Source organism: Semicossyphus pulcher, unplaced genomic scaffold (assembly GCF_022749685.1).
Source record: "Semicossyphus pulcher isolate SPU_LCO1_2020_fin unplaced genomic scaffold, fSemPul1.0.p SCAF_19, whole genome shotgun sequence".
Lineage (NCBI taxonomy): Eukaryota > Metazoa > Chordata > Actinopteri > Labriformes > Labridae > Semicossyphus > Semicossyphus pulcher.
In genome coordinates this window covers 11503523-11518110 of record NW_027211692.1, presented here as the reverse complement: position 1 = coordinate 11518110, position 14588 = coordinate 11503523, and positions in this window count along the sequence as shown.

The window sequence follows — 14588 nt, the reverse complement described above, 5'->3', positions numbered from 1 at the left end:
TGCAATTCTCTCAGCTTGTCTCCATTTTGCTGCCTCTCTTCCTTCCATAATATCCCACACAGAGAAACACTGCTAGAGAGGGTTTTTCTTTGTCAGTTACAGCATTTGGACCAACGGCTTGTCGTATCTTCAGCCTCCTAATTGGTGTCACATGGTGTCAGGGGACGGGGAAATCTCAAAGCGCCACGGAGGACGTCACTGGAATCTGTCTCCTCACTCGAGAAAAGAGATAAGAGCTCGGAGGGAAACAATGCCGTGAGCGGAGAGACACACTTTATCCCTATGTCACTGTAGATTTGGTGAGAGCAAACACAACATGACTAGTGTCAATATCTCCCTATATTAGGTCTGATAGTCAGAGGTGAGGAGTGATGGCTTTTCTCTGTGGGGTCTTTGACTTCCTGGTTTGTAGTTGTTGGCACCAAAAGACAGGACTCACTCTGCCAGCCATTCCTGAAGTGGTCGACAGTTCTCCAGAATAACACACCCGCAGGAATTCGTCTCAGTCTGGTAGGTTCTGAGAAAATAAAGAGAGGACATAAGGAGAGTTCATGTTTGGAGGTGCTCACTGGACTAGAGAGACAGAACCACTAAGAATTTAAATGTTTGTTCGGAGAGATCGAATATATTTTTCTAATTTACGCATGAGCAGTATTTGTTCATATGATGGTCTTTCACGTCCTCTTTCTCTGCTTTCATTGGTCAGTCGCTCTCCCCTGACTCCTCCCCAGGTGGCGATCATGACTGACATGATCCTAATGTCTCGACTTCTTGCTCCGCTGCGCACAAGACGAGAAAAAAAAGACGTCAATGTTAGGCATTCACTCCCATCCCCCGTTTACACCCCTCCCTCCCTCGTCGCCTCTCTCAGCAGGTAGACGGGGCCGAGGTCTTGCCCTGTGACATCACGCCTCTCTGCCCGTCTCATGGCGGCTCAGATTTCTGCACCACGGATTAGATTAGGCTCATATTGACTGGCTGACTCACTGTCCTTGAGTTATGTTGCACCATGAAGGGGAGGCTAGATTGCTATGTGGTCAAGGAGGGGTGGATCTAAATTGGATTTTTGCTCAGATGGAGATAAATCTAAAAAGAACCTGTATAGTTTCTCTACTCTTACAGTTGCTGCAGTTTCTCATTTGCTTTGTAATTCAAAGCACTCCTGTGTCTTTAAATAAAAGTAGCACAGTGTTCACGCATCTGCTTTAAATACTCAAACTTCCACATTTTTAGCTTTATTAGCAGCTTGGCTTCAGGGGTGGCAATGTTTTTGTTCCATCCACAACTACAGGATGGATGGATCCATGACGTTTTGTACAGACAGTCATGTTGCTAAGAGTCCTGTGGACCTTGATGAGCCCTTGAATTATTAACAAAAAGACGTGAAGACTTTTGAAACTTGTTAAGTCGGGACCTGTTTTGAAGAGGCGAACAAGGAGTGACATCCAGGAAACAAGTGGAATTTTCCATGGGCTATTAAATGATGGCATCATATTTGTGCTGGCGTACCAGCTGTAAATGATGCCAATCATGAACTGTAGGCGGTCTGCAGTGTCAGTACTGGTACCGGTATGATATCGGTACAGGTCTGGCTTTAAGTGAAGTATCTTATCAACTATGAAATGGATTACCAGACAATTTCGTAAAGACATTCATGGTGTCCTTAGGATTATAATTCTGGTGATCCATCCACAACTACGGGATGGATTCTTATGACTTTTTGTACAGACAATTCAGGTTATCACAAAAGGTCCACGGGACTCTTGGCAACATGACTATCACCACCCACAATTAGTAATTTTCTGACACCATTTCTTTTAGAAGGCTCCTGTTTTGAAGAGGAGAAAAATGAGTGACATCCAGGAAACAAGTGGAATCTGCAATTGGCTAACAAATGATGGTATCAGATTTGTGCTGGCGTACCAGCTGTTACCTGATCATGAAGTGTAGGCAGTATTTCCGTGGTATCAGTACTTATACTGGTATACCAGCTTGGCTTTTATCTGGTCAACTATGGGATGGATTGAGATCAGATAACTCTTGATTGATCCCCAGAAGGGAAATTTGAGATTGCCAGACAATTTTGTAAAGACATTAATGGTAACTTTAGGATTATAATTCTGGTGATCCTGTTTTGTTTAAATATGTCAGCTGTCCAAGTTATATATGTATACAACACTATAGTTTCTAACATTAAAATGAATATCATGCTAATGTAATGTACTGTATGTAGTGCTAATTTCTATATGTTCGCATGCTAACATACTAAAACAAAGAAAAAATGTTAGCATGCTAACATAGTAAAACAAAGAAAAAATGTTAGCAAGTAACATACTAAAACACAGAGCAAATGTTAGCATGCTAACATACTAAAACACACAGCAAATGTTAGCATGCTAACATACTAAAACACAAAGTAAATGTTAGCATGCTAACATATTAAAACAAAGAAAAAATGTTAGCATGCTAACATACTAAAACACAGAGCAAATGTTAGCATGCTAACATACTAAAACACAGATATGGTAAAACTTATACCTTCTTATTAACTCAGCATATTATCATTGGGCATTGTTAGCACTTAGCTTAACAAAGCAGCTAGCATACCAGTAAAATCTTCTGTGTTTGAAATGACGTACTATATACTACATACTACATACTATATACTGCGTTCTGCAGTAGAATGCAGCTATAGCGCCCTCTTCTGCTGTAATGCTGCCGCTGCCCGTCATTTCAACTGCCGCTGTGACGTTCCAGCGCTTTGCATTGTGGGATAGCGTAGGCGAGGTAGACTGGTCTGATGCATACTGGAGATTTTTTCCGATCAGTACGACACCCGGGTATTTTTGGCATACTGCACATTTTGCTTTTGGTTGCATACTGCATACTACATTTTGGCCAAATCAGTACGTACTGCTCGTACAGTATGGCATTTCAAACACAGCATTACTCTTGTTTAAGCGTAGATTGTTTTGCCTATACTGCAATATGAAAGTTATTTTCCCTCCAACTCCAGTCTGCTCTTTATCCTTCACACGCAACTATCTGCTGTCACATTAGCTTTTCCTACCGAAGCCCTTACGCCACTATTGTGATTACATTGTGCTTCCTATCTGACTCCTGAATTAACCTCTATGACTTGTATTCAAGGCAACAGCCCACATTTCCTGAGGCATGTCTCTAGCTAACACCTTAAACCTTTACAAATCAACTGACTCACTGTGAATTGATTTTTATTAACCAATGGCACAAAGGTTGACAAAACCCTATTATTCAACCCTTTGTTCTATTGTGTATGATGCGATATTTCATCAGTGTGTCTTTGGTGCAGTGTTATTGTCCTTCTTCATTTCACCTCCTCTGACCGGGAGGGGAGGAATATGTGTAATGTATATGTTCTTTCATATTGCCTCTATAGGAGGACACACACACACACACACACACCTGGCTGGGAGAGATGGGTATAGAAAGTGAGCTCAGGAACCACAGTGATGTGTGAAACAGATGTGCTGCTGATCATCAGCATGAAACAAAGAGGATGAATGCGTTCTGCAGCCGAGATGGAGATTGGTAGAAATGCTGCAGTGGGGCAGGAAGGGCTTTGATTCAATTCTAAAGAGATCTTCCCCGATTTCATTAACCTGAGACTGCGTTCTTATAGAGAGTGTAAAACTTTGCTCAATGGACAACACGCCTGAGATTTCTCTTTATAGATCCCGTTCTTTTATTCATTCCCATTCCCGCTTTTTCTCCATTTTTCCCATCAAGGCTTTGGCAGAGCTCCAGCAACTCAGCTTTTTCACCGGCCTGCTGACTCTACAAACAGCTTTACAACATTCCTCCTCACCTCTGTGTACACACTACACCTTGCCCCCTTCCAAACTCTCTGATCCCCTTCACAAAGACCTCCCAGGAACATCCTCGCCCCTCGTGTTGCTACAGTCCTGCTCTGTATTTAACCACAACCCCGCAGATTGCAGCCCTTACCTCCTGCTCTGGTTATATTTCTCTATCTGTTCTGTGTAAACACCGCACACACACACAAGCGTGCACATGGTCAGCGCCATTCTGTGTTTATACGAGCGGGGATAGAGGCATGCCGGCGGTTTTGAGCACTGTAAACATGTCTTTAACGGATGTCTGCTGCACAGTGTGGGTGATGTCAGCCCGTGTTTGGCCTGAGCCAAGTTCAACATTCTGCACATGCGAGAGGCGGAAAACATATGACCAAAAAAAGGCAATCCAGCGTTGCGCCACGGCATCAGTAGTCTGGAGCAAACATCATTACGCTAAGAAGTGCGACTAGCAGAGCAAAGAATTGAGTTAGCTCAGACAGTCAGCTTTCATCTGCACTCATTAGGTTACAGCTCATTCTCAGGCCTGACACACTACGGCTCTTCCTTTCCCCTTTGTGGCTTCCTGCTTCCTTTCTTGTGTCTACATCATTTACTCTCACACGGGAAGAGGAATAAACAGTATTGACTCTGCACAGTAGAATGATTACTTTTAAGCTTATGTCCTGGCATACTGCTGCTTGTGTTAAAGTCAGTGACTCACTGTGAGCAATGGGTAACGGCTGAGAGATGGAGTCAGGACACGTTGTGGTTGGCAGGCTGGCTAACGGGGGCCGGGACGAGGGAAGACCAGTCCTCTGCTGGTTGGCTGGGTTTTGTTCTGCCCTAAAAGGCTGCGTTAGGAAACACGATTTGTTTGTACTGTGGAGCTAATCCAGAAAACCTCTGCACACAGTCTATCATCTATCCATCCATCCTATACAACATGCATGTAGGCACAAGCAAACACATTTACATACAGATGCCTGTCCGCTCTGTGTTTTAAATGAATAATTCAGCAACAATGCAGCAAATTCCAACCACACACTTGTGAATTCAAATTTCAAATGTTATTGTTTCATGTTGTTTGCTCGTCCAAACAACATAAACAAGCTTTGCATGTTTTTCTTGATTTGCTTCCATCATGCATACATATTATGTGCACACAAAGTGGAACGTGATTGGCAGAAGCATTTCTTCATTTTAATAGTTACTGTAGGCTACAAATATGTATGCAATGCATCTCCTTGTAGACAGGCTCTTGTAATATCACGCATTGACTCCCTACTGGCAGGCCTTCCTGCATGCACATTCAAACCTCTGCAGATGATCCAGAACGCAGAAGCTCTACTAGTTTTCAACCAACCCAAACCGGCACACGTCACTCCGCTGTTCATATCCCTCCACTGGCTCCCAGTTGCCGCTCTCATCAAATTCAAAACGGTGTTGCTCGCTTACAAAATGGCAACATTAGCGGCTTCTGCCTACCTGAAGGCTCTCATCCAGGTCTACAACCCCTCCCGCCCACTACGCTCAGCCAATGAAAGGCGTCTGGTACTCCCACCACAACAGGACCCTAAGTCGCTAACAAGACTCTTCTCCTCTGTAGTCCTCAGGTGGTGGAAGGAGTTACCAAACTCCATTCAGTCTGCAGAGTCCCTTTCACCTTAAGACCCAGCTCTTTCATGAACACCTCCGCACATGATATATCTCATGATGATGATGATAAAGACAATATTGTTGAAGCTGTTTGTTGGCACTTACTCATGTTGTTCCCTCCTGCCTTGATCCTTGCTTGTGCAATCTCAGATGCACGTCACTCTGGACAAAAGTATTTGCCTATATGCCGCATGATATTGTAACATTGTATAAATAGCATAATAGCCCCTTTTTAACATGTTGCAGGATCTTTTCTTATTTACCTGTTTCACATTTTAAGACATATATATATAATGTTACACTGTTGGGTGTTCAGACTAAACGTGGGTGAAGTTTCAAATCTGTAGGTAAAAGTATGTTGGCTTCTCAGCTCAGTCTGCAGGCTGCTGTGAACGCCAGGTTTCACACTGTTTTTTCTACACGCTGCACTTTGTGACGTCACAAAGTGCAGCCTCAGCAGGCTTCGGAGAGCTGGCTAATTAGAAGAAAGCAGCTTGTAGAGGCGGGGTTTCCTAAAGTGACAGAGCTGACTGAGTCGTTTCAGGCAGAGGCTGTATGAGGGCCTGCACAGAGTTTTTTTTAACTGTAAATTATACTAAGCTACTCCGCAGGTATCACAGAGTGAAATATGAAGCTTGAAATTAGCACAATATAATGAAATGGAGATTTTAACAGTTAACCTGCAAGTGTTGCCGAGTTGTCTCTCTCATTTTTATTTCATAGTTACTTTGGCACCATGTGGATTGTACAATGGTGAGAGCAGACATGAGCAGAGAGCACAAGTTACAAATAAGCCAACTACAATTTGCAATTCAAAAATACATTTTAATTAAGATATACAGTAGATGTAGTTTACATTTTCACTAGAGCACCGCTGACTCGTTCTGCAGCAGCAATTAGCTCAGGTAGAAGGCTTTCCCCCTGTGTCAATAAGAAATCAATGCAGTGATCACGTTGTTATCATCAGCAGTTTGGGCTAATTATCTGCTGTGTGTTCTTTCATGACACAGCAGTTTTTCTGTTATTATTTCTGCGCCAGTTTTCATTATCTTTTTAGGATCACTGCACATCACACAGTTGACTGATAAAAAAAGGTCAAACAATGTTTCTGGTTGACTTAACTTCCTCTCTTTTTTTCTCACAGCTCTCCCAACCATAAAGACCCCTGCTGATATTATTGATTACATACTGCACGACTTTCCACTCTTAATTTAATCTTTGCTCAGTGTTCTTTTATCAATAATGAGCGGAGCAACATGCATGGATTTCCTAAGGCAGTATGGGTAGTGTAGTCCCCCAGAGTGTCTGTCTCAGTGTAGGTCTGAGCTCCCTGTTGGGGTTCTAAGGGGATTGGATATGCTCTGCTAATGCTATTAGTGCTGCAGCTGGGGATTACTGTCTCTAAAGGAAAGGGGGAAAGGCTGTGAAAAGTGAAAAATCAGTGCGTTGGGGGTGTGTGTGACAGAGATTTGCATGTTTGTACACGCATTTGTGAGGAAAAAGAAGAGATTAAAAAAGGGGATTTTCATGCAGACGATTGCACACCAACACAAAATACTAAGTCACTGGATCAAAGTGTTGTGTGAGCTGTTTTTTAATTTCATTTGGCTGTTACAGAACTCGGGGGATTTGAGGTAATTAGTCTATTAAGCTGGCCAGCACCTCTTAGAAACAGACTTATTTTCAGCCAAAGGAGCGATAGATACCATGATTGTAATTTTTTTTTTAAAGGGCCAAAGTTGAAATCTGATACAGAAGCCGAGGGTCAATCCTGTTGGGCCTGCATTGTGTCAGAAAAGCCTTTTAAAGTATTGTGTGACACGTCGACAAAGCAGAATGTGAGGTGAGAAGTTACAGTGTCATTTTAATGAACCAGCACATATGGCATGCTTCGTTGTTTCCTCCTGTGTGACACCAACAGCAGAATAAGCACATTTTTGGTGGAAAAGCCCCGATCGCTGACATTTAGCTCTCCATTAGCACTGCTATCTTGTTTGTTGTTGTTGCATGATAATTTACCGAAACCATTTTATCGGGGGGTGCTTACAAATCACGGTACTAGATCAGTGAACTGAATTGTACACTTGCCCGTACCACATGTTAGACAGCATCGGCGGCTGTACACATAGCATTGCAAAGTTGCGATTCACGCAAATACAATCTCCTCAACTTTTCCACAAATTTGACCGATTAACCTGTTCCCCCCACGGACGTCGAAGTGTGCATCACCGAATATTGATCTTCATAGTTCTGCAATGTTGTATAAACATCGCAGAGTATCGTTTACTGTGCCTATAAAATCTCCAGAACTCTGCATACTAGAAACATACTTTTTCAGCTGACCGCCGGGGTCAGCCCTGCACATGGGTTTGTATGTGACTGTCTGACTGACTCAGTGTGTGACAGCACTTTCTTAGTCAAATAAAGTAAAAAAAAAATAACAACAATGGCCCAGGAAACACTTCAAAATAAAAGCATCGTGTACAAACTAGGGGAGTCAGAATTCCAGATCAGGCTTTTACTTTGAAAAAGCATACCGGAAGTGTTGATGTACTTTACTCTCCATGCCTGTTTTACTACAGGAAGAGACGTTAATATTGCTGTCAGAGCCCGTGTCACGCCGGCATTGTAAAGACTCATCTGTTTTCATGCATTTCAAATTAAAATGAACATGTCCAACAGCTGTCACGCACACACCACTCTTCCAGTGTTGCCCACAAAAGCGCACATTGACCTGATGCGGTCAGCCACATACTAGGTTTTCATCTATACTTGTTTTTTGCTGTGAAGCCCACAGCTGCGCCGTTCAAACAAGGCTCTAATGTAATCGTCTCTCTTTAATGAGCTGCCCGATCCAGCATCGAATTACAGTGTCTTTATGGAGACTCTAAATCCAACACTCGATGTCTTTTTATGATTGTTTATCCATCTTGAAAACTGTTAGGTGCTGCATGGTGGTGCAGTGGTTAGCCCTGTCGCCTCACAGATAGAAGGTTCCTGGTTGGAATCCCAGTTTGGACATAGTGGAACTTTTCCGTGTGAAGTTTGCATGTTCTCCCTGTGCATGCGTGGGTTCTCTCCGGGTACTCCGGCTTCCTCCCACCGTCCTAAGACATGCTCGTAAGGTTCATTTGTGATTCTAAAATTACCTGTATATGTGAATATGAGAGTGAAAGGTCTCTATGTGTCTATGTGGGATAGGCTCCAGCCCCCTGCGACCCTGAACAGGATAAGCGGTACAGATAATGGAGAGGAAAGCCGTTCACTTAGCCACTTCCTGGTGCCTTTAACTTTCCACCAACCAGAGTCTCTGTTACAAATCAGGGTTGATCTCTCCCTAATTTTTCTGATAGTTGATGATGTCAGGAAAATCTCTGATAAGGACACTGTCACGAGCTAACTCAAATGATGGGAATTTTGTGTATTCTTCTTACTGGCCTCGCCAAGCGGAGATGTCTGTTTGCCGCTTATCCCACATTGTTAAAAAACTCACTTTGTGTCTGCTGTGACTTTACCTTTAGTCGTCCTCCAGTTCGTATTACTGAGCTCAGAGAAAATCTTTCTGGGTGGCAGGCATACAGCACACCGTGTACATTTCTTGGGATCAATACAGAATAAGAATCATCCTCTCCCAAAGAAGCTGCACAATACAACATTCAGAGTAACCAACCCTGACAGCGGGACAGCGTTTCAGAAGGTCAGCATCTTGTTTTCTCACAGGGAAGAAAAAGCAGAGACTCTCTCAGAGGGCCGAGCTGACGGCAGCTTCATATCTCAGCCCCGTGAAAGAACACATGGAGAACAAGCAGAGGATTACAGCATACGTGGCGCGCAGACTGGACATGATCTGCTCTGCCCGCCCAGTGTTTCCCCACAGCTTGCCCTCTGGGTTGATCTGCTCTGTGGATTGTGCTGCTGCTGGAGATGAGTGTTTGCCTTCAGGGAAAGATGCTCTGACTTTGAAATATGAAATAAGAAATGTTCTAAATCATTAAATACCACGCACCTCCATTTTGCAATAAAAGAAGAAAAAACCTTATGAATATGTAGCGTGTGTTGAGGACTCGCATTTACCACACGTAGTATTATTTCACGAGGCATTTGTTTGTCCAATCAGACAGAAAATCTCGATCTGATATTGCCTGGGGGCTGCCGCAGGTGATTTTTATGAGGTTTTCTCGCTGCAATGAAAGTAGCAGTTTGATATTCCCAGTCAAATATCTGAAGAATACAAAGTGAAGACGTCGGCCATGTACACTGTGAATCTGTATCCAAATCTTTGCTGTAAATGCAGCCCTGTTAGCTCCGAAGATTAGGGGTCGAACAAAATGTGGAGACGGTTATTTTATACATCGTTGACCTGACTGGTGCAAGGAAAATGGAAATGAATTAGCAGAAGAAGTTAATCAGATATTGTGATGTATCGTTATGATTGTCTTGCAATATATCGATTATTGTAGAATCACTGTGTCATGATAGCGTTATCGTGGGCAACGTATCGCGTACTGTATCGTGAGTTACCCTGCGATTCCCACCCCTATCGCGGAATGATGATCAGTTTGCCGATTTTCATCCTCAGTCCTATCATGCTATTATGGGATTATGAGCTAATGACATTATGGTAGAACAAAAAGGCAGTTTCCCTCTGTGCCTTTGGAGGGCGCTATCCGCTTCTCCAATGGGCCCTGGAAAACCTCCGCCAGATAACGCGTTAAACATAGTCTGGAGGAGGTTTTAGTCCGACCAGGGAGCTTGCTAAACTACACTTCCTCAATCTAGGACGCCCGCCTCCGATGTCATGTCTCGTTGAAAATCGTCAGGTTTGAAATGTAGACTGCAGACCTGAAGATTTTTTAGACGATCCACCGATATATTCTCGTATTTCGCATTCTGTACCGCTCTGAGCCGCTGCCTGCAGTGAAACGGTCGAATTTCACTCCAGCATCTCTCACTGGGCTGTTCCTGTCAGAGGGAGCGGCGCAATGCACACTGGGTGTTGTAGGAATGTAAAATGGGCGAAACCACGAGCTGTTTGTACAACTTTCTCCACAGCTATGGCGCCAATTTCAAATATTATTGCTTCTACCGATTACAGAGAACACCAGCTTTGACTGACAGTGGCTTTTTCCAGGGGCGAACTGCTCCTTTAATCTCCACAGAAAAAGTGCAGTTTTGTTTATGCATTAGTAAGCTTAGCATTAGTGAGAATGAGTTTCTAAACTACAAGCTATAGTAAAACCAATTCTTCTTTCTCCTATTATCCTTCGCACTTCTGTCTCCGTCTCAGCGTCTGTTCTGTTTCTCCAGCACTCTCTCCAATAATCATTACCTCCCTGCATCTTTCCCCTCCGTCTCACTCATTTACACATCTCACTGCTGGTTGCGATGGGTAGTGATCGTTCTTATGAATATTTACCAACACTAAGTTACCCTGGGCAATGTGCCGAGTTCATATGTATGCATGCATACATGTCTCTGGGCTTCGGGTTGCATATGCGTGTTAATTTTCTGTATTCTGACTCTCCTCCAGGCAGGGTCAGGTACTTGATTCAAACCCCATGGTGACCTTCGTTAACAGCTATGTCAACATCTCTCCCACGTACAGAGCAGGACCTGCTGTAGATTTGTATGCAAAGTGCTTCTGCTTATTATCAATAGTTTTTGAAAGGGAAATCAAGCTGCATTCTTGTTAGGTAACCGACTGTATCTCTGAAACATGCTGCTTTAGCTGTAAGCGTACAGTAGATTCTGCACCCCAGAAAGACACTGCTCCAAACACACAAGGTTGCAGCTACATTGCACCATTCTGTCTGAGTGGCGTTAAAGGAATTTCCTTCTAGCCAACACTTTCAACAGTTCGCATTATTGTCCCAACACTAGAGTGGCATTCATCTGTGGAACGCAGTCAGGGGCAGCCGGGCTGAACTGAAGCCGAGCTGACAGCCAGAGGACGGTGAGCATGTTTGATTCAACGGCTTTAATTTGGGGGTTATGATGTCTATTGAATACTTAGCTTTCTGATTGTATACTTGACCTAATATTGTTTTTGTCCAACAGTGATGTCCATATGTATACTCATGGGTCATGGATCTTTCCTGGCCCCAGAGCAGTAAAAGGATCTCCCCAGTGCAGCCATGGCGACCAGTCACTGTCCATCATCAGACGCAGGTTTGAAAACCACCTTTTCAGACGACACCTTAAAACACACGGTAAGTTCGGAGAGGGCCACAAGGGGAGAACAGCAAAAAAGACATTCCAGGCAATTCTGTCACAAAAACATGAAATATTTTCACAATAAAACCATTTTTTATTTGAAAACCAAAATAAGGCAGAGACTGTAGCTGCTCAGAATGAATATTGATTGCAAATAAGTCACAGAAGTCAATAAGGGGAATTCAGATAGTGGTTTATTACAACCACAGCTCAAAAGGCTTTGAGACACAATCTTAAACCGTTATTGTACCCTGAAGTGTCTCGAAATATTGTCAAAGCAAAGCTCATGAAAACTGAGCTGAGGCGACTTGGGAGCGATTGACAACGCTAAGGAGTTCCCAGGATTGCTAACTCACCTTGGATGCAACAAAGCAATCGTCACAACAACAAAAAATGGTGCAATCTACATTCTAGTACCGTTGCTTTTATATGCATAAAGTGTTCAAGCCTCACCGTAGGCGCCGACAATATGGCACTCTGCTTCGCTGAAAGAAAGGGAACTATTCCAAAAAAGAAAGCAGTTGGCTCGACAATTTGGACAAATAAACTCAAACTAAACAAACCATGAGGCTGAAGAAAACAAAGGGGAACAAAACAGCAGCAGGTGAACTTACAAAGTGAAACAGGAAATGATAGGGCTCCCCATTCTGCAAAAGGAAATGATCCTGTTTGCAGTCAACAAAGTATGCAGTGTAGAGGGCGGACTTTAAAGTGACGACTTTAACTACATGTTTACCTGAAACACCAAACACTACACAGACAGGGGGTACCTTATATAATCAGGCCTTGATTAGGCGAGTGGTTGGAAGAGGAGTCAGGCCTCTTTCTGCGTTAGCTAAGAAGACTGTACTTACCTGCAATACAATGTTAAATGTTACAAGTTCACTTAGCAGACGCTTTTTTCCAAGCGACGTACACCTGAGAGTTTAATAGAAGAGAATTCCTCACAAAACTAAAACCATCTTTGCATTTCACATCACGTCTTTAAAAGAGGATGTACTAGGGGTGGGCGGTACACCAGTTTCACGTTCTGCCACGACATGGATCTTGCAATACCGTCATTACTGGGATAAACACACACGTTTTGGTTTTCGTGAACACACGAGGGAGACTAAGGGCGCATTCACACCTAAAGTCCGTTTGTTTGGTCCGAATCAAATACCAAATTGTTACAAAGTTACATTTTGCCTCAAGTTTGGTTTGTCTTCACACGGCAGCTTTTACCAGCGGACCAAAAGTTTTCATGCGCGGGGAAACTGCTCTCTGTTTGGTCAGAATTTCCACGTGGGAAAACTCCCTGAAGTAAACAAAGCAAGAGAGCACACTGATCAATCACACTCTGTCACACACACAGTCTGTCCTCTGCTCATCTCGCTGCGTGTCTCTGCAAATGTCAGCACCCGTAAACATACTGCAATGCACAGTTTTATGGTTTGTTTTTTATTATTTGTTCCTACTTTAAGTCCATTTACGTTCTCACAAGAATCAAACCGGATGGGTTCGTTTGGAAATGGTCGGAGACCTGTCTTTTTTAGCGGACCATGGTCTGGTTGTTTGGGTCTGCACCAGAGTTTCATTCCCGGCGTTCACACACCACCTAAATGAACCGCACCGAGGGGACAACCGCTCCAGGTTTCGGTTTAATCGGACTAAACAAGGCTGGTATGAACACGCCCTTATTTCCCCCAGTGTTTTCCACACTCAGACTATGCCTGGGCAGGCCGGCCCGGTGTATTAATGGCTGCCTAAGTAAATTTGGCTACTACCGCAATGTAATATTGTTAAATACTGATGAAAATACTGTGATATAAATTTTAGGCCATATCACCCACCCGTAGTGCAGCACTCTTTGTCCCAACATTACTTCTTGAACTTTGGTCCTCTTGCTCAAACATCCGTCCCCGTCTGTATTGCAACATTTGATTATTGTTGATACGAATGGTCGCCTTGGAGATACAAAATGCCTTAACCAAGAATAGCGGAACGAGCATGCTGGCTTGCATGTTGCAAAATTAAACCAGAAGATAAGATACATTAGTGTTACATACAGCTGCAATCACCGTATGTACCAATACATAACTAACCTAACTGTATGATAGTGCATCAAGGGGAGTACAGCCTCTCTTTCAAACTTACATGATTAGTTACGGAAGGATGCACTCCAATTTAACAGGAGTTTTATCGTACGCACATGGAATCCACTTTGGACAAACCCCACATCGCCGTCGTCTCGTAAATGTTCTTGCTGTTTGTGTCTTTGTTGATCTTTATATTCTGACATTTGCCACACTCTGGAGAGTTGGCTGCTGTTTGCTTCAGTGACTACCAGAAGCTTGCACTTGGCATTTCACTGGTGTCCCGCTGTGGAAGTTTCACAGCCTCAAACATCAACTTTTAATTCAAGGGCGACGGCAACACTCTGGCATCCTGTTTCCTTTCAACCCTAAGCAGCAAACATTTTAGCGGATACTAAACTGTTTTATGACTTGTTAAAGTTTTCCGTCGTGTCGCATGAGCAACGAGGTGATGTAACCTTGTTCGGGGAGAAGCCTGATTCTTTAATACTGCTGTACAGCTGCCTATATTGTTCGGATGATACTGAGGGAACTGTTGATATTCCGCATGTGAGGGAATATTCGAAGGATTTCAACACTTGCCCATTCTGTTTGGTGTGAGTCTCTCGATGCAGGAACACACTGATTATAACAGAGACAGACAAGGAAGCCCCCTCCCCCACCCCTACTCCCTTCTCGGAGGGAGCAATAATAAGGGAATATCTGTTAAATGAATAAACATGAATAAATAAGTAAGTAACATTTTGCTTTGCTTGTTCAACCCAAGCTTTTAACACATCACTCCTGTTGTTTACAGATTACAGGCGGT